The following is a 7,800-nucleotide window of genomic DNA, read 5'->3' as shown; positions in this document are numbered from 1 at the left end:
ACTTTTACTTTATTGTATATTATGTATAATGTATTATTATGCCTTGCAGTAAATATTAAATAAAAGCTGAGCGTTTGTTAATGGTGGGTTATCTTCTCTAATTCATTTTTATTCATTAAGCATATACGCCTGGGCCTGGCTCAGTGGCTCACACCTGTCATCTTACCACTCTGGGAGGCCAAATCCGGTGGATCCCTTGAGCTCAGGAGTTTGAGACCAGCCTGGAGAGAACACGACTGCATCTCTAAAAGTATCTGGGCATTGGAGAGAGTGCCTGATGTCCCAGCTAGTTGGGGAGGCTGAGGTAACAGGTTCTTGTGAGCTATGATGCCATAGCACTCTACACAGGACAATTGTGTGAGATTCTGTCTCAAAAAAAAAAAAAAAAAGTATATCTTCTAGATTATCCCATGTCAATAAAAAATAGTTTCCTTATATTTTGATTCCAGTTTTGTAGACTCTGAACAGCATCTCCTTCATTTATCTAAACTCATATGTATGGAATTTTAGGTTGATTATATTTTTCTGCTAAAAATAATAAAATAAATGAGTCATGTGATAAAGCTTCAGTATATTTTTGGGATAAATTTATAGCAATGGTATTGATATTATAAAAGACATTCATAACTTTACATCTTGATAATACATATCAAATTGTTCTTCTTAGAGTACGGGATATTTAAATGTCCAGAAACATATAAATATTAATTCTCACACTCTTACTAACACTATGTGCTATATATTTTTATAGGCATTACCAATCTGATGAGTGAAAAAGAAATGATCTTTAATAAAACAGACAAAAACTTATGGGATCTTAAGAGAATCCAGAGCATATAACCAGTTATCTTTTAAAAATTCATATGTAATCTCATGCTAAAGTCATATTAAGTTTCAATTTTTACCTTTCTTAATGTCCCCAAAGATAAATTACTCAGCTATTATGTGTCATGCTCTATTGATCCCTCAAAAAATGATTCCAAAGCCCCACAAACCAAGTATGAATAATTGTTTAACAACAATTAATATATTTAAATTATTTAATATGAATTTATTTAGTGTAAAGAGTATAGAGGAATAAAAGTCACAATACTGTTATGTGAGAAAAAGTAACTACATTGCTCCTGTGAAGATGATAGAAATTTACATTCCACTAATGCTGTCTTTAGTTCTCAGTGGTTTTATTATTTTCTTTTGGTTCCATGATATTTTTGTTTTTATATTCCCAAAATGATCAATATTGTATTTATTCAAAAGTACATTTGCAATAGAGGCAACATGCTGACTTCAGGATCTGCCCCTAACTGAAAATTAAACAGAAAAGGCTTTTCTTTCTCTCTCTCTCTCTCTCTCTCTCTCTTTCTTTCTTCTTCTAATTATTATTATTTATTTATTTATTTATTTTTTGTAGAGGCATTAGAGTTAGCAAGATAGCAAAACTGTTGAGGTCAAGTAGTGGGAATGAGCAGACAGCCTGGTCAGGATAGTTTAACAAAAAACGTTTTTGTGGTCCTCCAGTTCTTAGAACAAGTTTTTCGGAGATATATTCTGAACTCTAATGCTTTGGTGCTTGTGCTAAGCTGAGAGGCAAGCCAAGCAGAGAGGTATTTAGAAAGGAGAGAAGTCTCACTAAGGTTGGTCAATCTGAAGTTTACAGGGTGGGTAATGAGTAATTGTAGGACACGGTCACGCAGGTTGTTTTGCTTTATAAAATACTACCCGGAACTTACTGTTCTTAAAACTTTTATTTAGTTAGCACTGATACTACCGCTGGTTTTTAGTTTGGCTTTTGGGTTTTCCTGGTCAGGAGTGGGCTGGGCCAATCTGCCACTGCACTTGCCCATCTTCAGACGAGTGAACGGTTTGGCCTTTTCGAGAATGGTCTCCTTCTCATGGCAGGCCATGGCAGGCTTTGTACTGAAGTGATGGGAGTGACTGGGAATGTATCACAGACTCAGGCTTTTTGCAGTTGGTTTACATAGCAGCAGAATTACAAATGGATGAGAGCAAGATTTGCAAGACCTCTTGAAGTATGTGCTTAGAACTGGCACAATGTCACTTACGCTGTATTCCACTAGTCAGACTGAATAACAAAGCTGGACTTGATTCAAAGGGCAAACTGACAGATTTTACTTCTTGATGGAAAGAGCTGCAAAGGATTGTTAGTTATCTGAAACCGACTACATTTTGCCTTCATTTTTTTCCAATTCTTGATTCTTTTCAGCTTAACTATTTGCTATTGGCTCATTTGTTGCCCAAAACATTATATACCCATATCTATGGCTGATTTGAATACTAAATCATTTCTCAGTCTAGCTCAGAACCATCATATGATTATTCGTTTTGTTTTCAGTTATTTGTTTTTCCTAAGAATTTCCTACAGCTGGCACTCTGGTCTCAAAGACCCTGGTTGTATAGATTACACCCAGTTCTTCAAAGAGGATATTTGACTTAGTCTAATTGTTCATGTCATTTTACTTGATATATCATGAAGAAAGTAAATTATGTTCAGCTGCTGCTGAAATAAGATAAGCAAAATGTTTCACAGATTGTGGCTTTTGGGGTATTTTAAGATTTTATTTTTTCTAACCTGTACATGGAGATACAAAAATAAAAACAGACACTATTCCCCTGTTTCTAGGAAATCCAGGCACAAAGTATAGGCACTGAAGCCTATCTTCTCATTTAATTCACTAGACCAAGTACTTTCCTTACAAAACATTTGGTCCTACTTCAACAAGTACCAACTATAAAATTGTTACTTGCCTTCTGTCACATAAATTTCTCAAAACTTTGGTATTGTTGCTTCTCTGATTTGTTATTATCATTTATATATTCTGCATATTTAGAAGTTAAGGTAAAACTGTATAACTCTTAAATCTAAGATCATTTCCCAAAGCACTTTCCTCCAAGTTGTTATATTTCCTTAATAAATGCAAATGAAGTAATTATCTAGTTAAATTTTGACTAGGCATTATTCATTTGAGAAATTTTGGTTTCATCCTGCAAAGGAAGCATTTTTTCCCACCTTTGGCACCTCACAATAAACTCGCTCTGATCTAAATTGATTGCTGTGGGATTATCTTGGAGTCATTAAAATATTGCTATATTGACATTCACTAATGTCTTTAATTAGCAATTTCAAATTCCAGTGTTTGTCATTAAATATGAACAGATATAATTTATTATATCACTATGGCTGTTTATTCAGTTTTGTTTGTATATCCATGGAGTATGTTAAATACTTATTTGACATGCTTTGTGCTATATTCAGGCCATTAAGGTTTATAAAATATTCACATTTGCCTGTCTGCCTTTATAATAAAGATATGGTCGAGATTCTAAACCTCTCTAAACATAGATTTAAATAAAGAGTATATTTTTATTTTGTTTTGTTACTTTAAAATAACATTAAAACAGTGACTGCATTATGCATTTTAAAGACCCACACACAAGCAATAAAAGAATGTCTTACTTTTTGGAAATTAGTATTTTTCAAAAGCCAGATGCTTTTGGAATCCATGTACACATTGCAGTGTTATTCTCAAGCCTTGGTAGCTTCTTTTTTTGGCCAATGTCATGTTCATAGTGTTGCTTCTAAATTCCTCCAAAGAAAAAACCTGAAGGAGTTAGTTACAAAGTACAAAAGCTAAAAGTTATCAATATAAATAGGTCAGAGAACATCATTAGACTAACGGGGTCAGACTGTCTTTTCTCCCTGCACACCTTCCTTCTATTGAGGCAATGAAGTAAAACTTGAGATCACATACTTTGGGTAAGACGAGGCTTAGATTGGTATCTCCATGTGATCCACCTCTCCTAGCTCTTACCCTGGTCATGTTCCCTCTGTGAACCAGCTTCTTTTCTTACTAAACAGGTAAAACAATCTTGATTTCACAGGATTGTTGTGCAAATAAGGCTCATGAAGTGATATGGTTATGTACAGATGGTAAGCATTGCGTTAGATGTCCTTCCTCACATCCCATGTACGCTTTCCAGCAAGAATGGCAAAATGTTCTGCGCCTCCTTTAAATGCCAGAACTTCATTAAGAGGGGGGATTTTCTGTGTTCTTTCACAAATGGAATTTGCGTTAAGTCCTGCGCATTGCAGTATATGGTTATGGGGCTTTCCAAACTCAGGAAGCTTGCACAGGATGTCATTTTGTTTGCTACTCAGCTGTATGTTTAATTTGAGTTTATGAAACTCATTTTTATGGATAAATGTATCCTGGAAGCCATTACAACTATGAAATGAACACCAGGTGCAAAACTGCTCTGATAATGCCGAGATCTTCATAATGCTTTGACCTTTCATCATGCTTTAGCCATTTTGTAACTAGGTCGCTTTCCTTTTTATTTCTTTTGCTAGGAAAATTATTTTAGGGCAGTGGTTCTCAACCTTCCTAATGCCGCAGCCCATTAATTACGGTTCCTGTGGGTCGCGACGCACGGGTTGAGAACCGCTGTTTTAGAGGATGTTTTCACGACTGCTGCCTTGTCATCATTTATGGTTTTATCTTCCTGACAGCATCAGTTAAAGGAGAAATCTCTCACCAGCTATTCTCAATTACATTTCCTTAGATTCTGATTCTCAGCACTCAGAACAAGAAATTATCTTATTTGTTTATGTGTTGATGATTAAGATCAGTCTTTATAAAAAGCATGTAAATTCTTTAGGCCAAAATTCTAACGTTCTTAGTTACCTCTATGTCTTCAGTGTACAGAGTAGCAAGTTCACTTAACATGAGCTATTATGTGTTAACTGATGAGCAGGTGAAAGTATTTTAGTATTCAATTTTTTTACTTCTTTATACTAGTTTTTGTTTTTTGTTTTTTAACTCTATGAACTATTGGTAGTTCCAAATGGATCTAGACACAATTTGTTGAGGACATGAATAGGCAATTACTTGTGATTTATTTGTATCCAATAATGAAAAAATTATTACCATACTAGACATATGGAAGGTATCCAAATGGTGTAAAGAATCCCATTCTAAATGGGGGATAACATGAAGCATCTTCAGATACTACTCACTTCAAATAGTAAAAGAAAAGAACTATAGAAAAGAATTATATTTTCAGGCAAATTTTAATGCACAGAATAGACTATTTTGAAGATTTGAAAACTAAGTTTCAGGTGTTTTAGAAAATCAACCTTAATTTGCATGTAACAAAGATTCTTTTCTTTACCAAATTTTGCTCTGGTTCCTGAACCTTCTCTTATGCACTTTTGTCACTTGCTGATAAAATTCAGTTTTAGCAAAAACTGCTAAATCAGTTTAGCAAGAAGTTTCCACCCTCAATTGTTGACTACTATTGATATTGATAGTGTTTTTCATCCTCAACTACTCCCCAGTTAATGTCTGATCACACTGGCTTATTTTCAGCATGAATTCTGTTACATAGCTTTAGCCTGAATCCCCTTTGCTCTTGATGTTACCTCTTAATAATTTTTTATCCCCGGACCCCATTCCTGGTCCTTGGTTATAAATTTCCACTTGTCCATGCAGTAATTGTCATGAAGCCTGCTCTGTTTCCCCACTGAAAAATATCATTGTGTAGTTTCTATATCTATAGTGATGATATTCATTAAAGGATGACTTACCATACTTTATTAAATAACACTGATTTTTTTTTCCTTTAACACATGATAAAGCATCTATATTCAAACTTAAATTTCACACCTATAGCTTTTGGTATTAAATAGCTCCATACTTTGGAAAAGGAACTCCTCCAGCTATTTTAGTTTTCCTTCCCCATCACACTTCATCTTCGTACCACTTAGTTTCAAGCTCAAAGTGGATATGGCTCTTCCTATATGAATATTAGAGAATCTAATAATTATAGTTTAATAGAATGAAACTCAAGTGTGAGATTCATCAACTAGAGAAATGTAGATTTTTACATGCAATTTAATAACATGAAATGGACTCTATAATAATTTCTATATAAAGGATCAAAAATGGCTTATCTGGACTTTGGCGGGTAGTTGAAAATATGCTCATAGAAGTCATGTGAAAGTATAGAAATATTATTTAAATTAAATTTTATTATGTGTCTTGTATATAGTAAAAATTAGTTTGGTTATCTGACACTTAGTATTTAACTTTTCTAGATGTGGGCAGAAACACTGAAATAAAAGACAGAGATCTTTAGGTCACTTAAATACTCTTAGGATTGGCAATATCTAATCTTGTTGAGAAATAGTTGTTAATACTACAGTTAGAGTACCTCCAAATGAAAATGTTAACATTTCATCAAATTTCACTAATATAATTATTATACCTGTATCACTGAGATTTCAGATTAATTTTTGGGCACATATGATTAGGTTACATTTGTTTGCATTTGTAAGGTAAAGTTCAAGTTGTAGTTGTGTCCTTTACCCAGGAAGTGTGCCCATTGAGTAAGAATTCATTGAACTCCCTCCTCCCCACTTTTTGAATTTATTTGAGTTTTTCTCCCAGAGGGCAATGTAGTTATTAATCTACTACTTTCAATTCAGTATTCAATATATTTCATGCTTATTTTTCCATTCTTTGATACTTTATTTTGGAGAATGTTCTAGAAAGCCTTCCAGGTTGTTACAAAAAGTACAAACTCTGCATCTTTTTTATGGCTTAATGACACACATGTACCGTAATTTATTAATTCATTCATGGTTTGAAAGGCACTTGGAATGTTCCCACATCTTTGAGTTTGTGAATTGAGATGCTATAAACATTTATCTGATGTGCAAAGGTACTTATGATAAAATGACTTTTTTTTTTTTTTTTAATTTGGAGTAGATACCTAGCAATGAGTTTATGGAATCAAATGAAAGATCTACTTTTAGTTCTTTGAATAATCTTCAACTTCTTTCCTTAAAGGCTATACTAGTTTGCATTCCTATCAACAGTGCATGAGTGTTCCCTTCTCTCTGCACCCACACAGGCATCTGCTGTTTGAGACCATGAGATGTGGGGCTTTCTCACTGGCATTAGTTGATATCTCAAAGTGGTGTGATTTGCTTCGCTCTGGTAATTATAATGGATAATGAGCAATTTTTCATGCGTGTGTTGGCCATTTGTCTTTTCTCATGAGAAAAACTTGTGCTCATGTCTCTGAGCCAGTTTTTAATGGGGTTAATTGATCTTTTCTCATTGATTTGCTTGAGTTCTTCTTTTTTTTTTTTTTTTTAGTATGGAACACTTCACGAATTTGTGTGTCATCCTTGTGCAGGGGCCATGCTAATCTTCTCTGTATCATTCCAATTTTAGTATATGTGCTGCCAAAGCAAGCACTTGCTTGAGTTCTTTGTAGATTCTGGTTATTCGACTTTGTCAGATTCATAGCATGTGAATATCTTCTCTCATTCTGAAGGTCTCTTTGCTTTGTTAATTTTGTACCTAGCTGTGAAGAAACTTTTAAACTTGATCAGGTCCCATTTATTTATTTCTGATGTTGCTGCAATTGCCAATGGGGACTTCTTCATAAATTATTTTACTAGTGATAGTGGCCATCTTGTCTGGTTCCAACTTTAGGTGAAAATGCTTTCAATTTTTATTCATTCAATATATTATTGGCTATGGGTTTCTCATAAATAGCTTGTGTTAATTTAAAAAACGTCCCCTGTATGTTAATTTTCTAAGGTGTTCTAATCAAAAAAGGATGCTGAATTTTGTTGAATTCCTTTTGTGCATCTATTGATAGGATCATGTATAGTCTTTGTTTTTCACTGTTTATGTGGTGAATCATGTTTATGGTTTTGTATATTTTGAACCAGGCTTTCATCCCTGGTTGCAGCCCATCTGGTCATAT

The 7,800-nt window shown here is 34.0% G+C and overlaps 1 non-coding gene across 1 annotated transcript; it reads right to left on the bottom strand.

The window, feature by feature from the left end:
• Window positions 1-7,176: 7,176 nt before the first annotated feature.
• Window positions 7,177-7,283, bottom strand: LOC128592194 (U6 spliceosomal RNA). The gene has a single exon (XR_008381798.1). It is a non-coding gene; the product is annotated as a U6 spliceosomal RNA (small nuclear RNA).
• Window positions 7,284-7,800: the final 517 nt, after the last annotated feature.

The sequence above is a fragment of the Nycticebus coucang genome, chromosome 1, assembly GCF_027406575.1.
Source record: "Nycticebus coucang isolate mNycCou1 chromosome 1, mNycCou1.pri, whole genome shotgun sequence".
NCBI classification, from domain to species: domain Eukaryota; kingdom Metazoa; phylum Chordata; class Mammalia; order Primates; family Lorisidae; genus Nycticebus; species Nycticebus coucang.
This window is presented reverse-complemented; position numbering and strand designations above follow the sequence as displayed.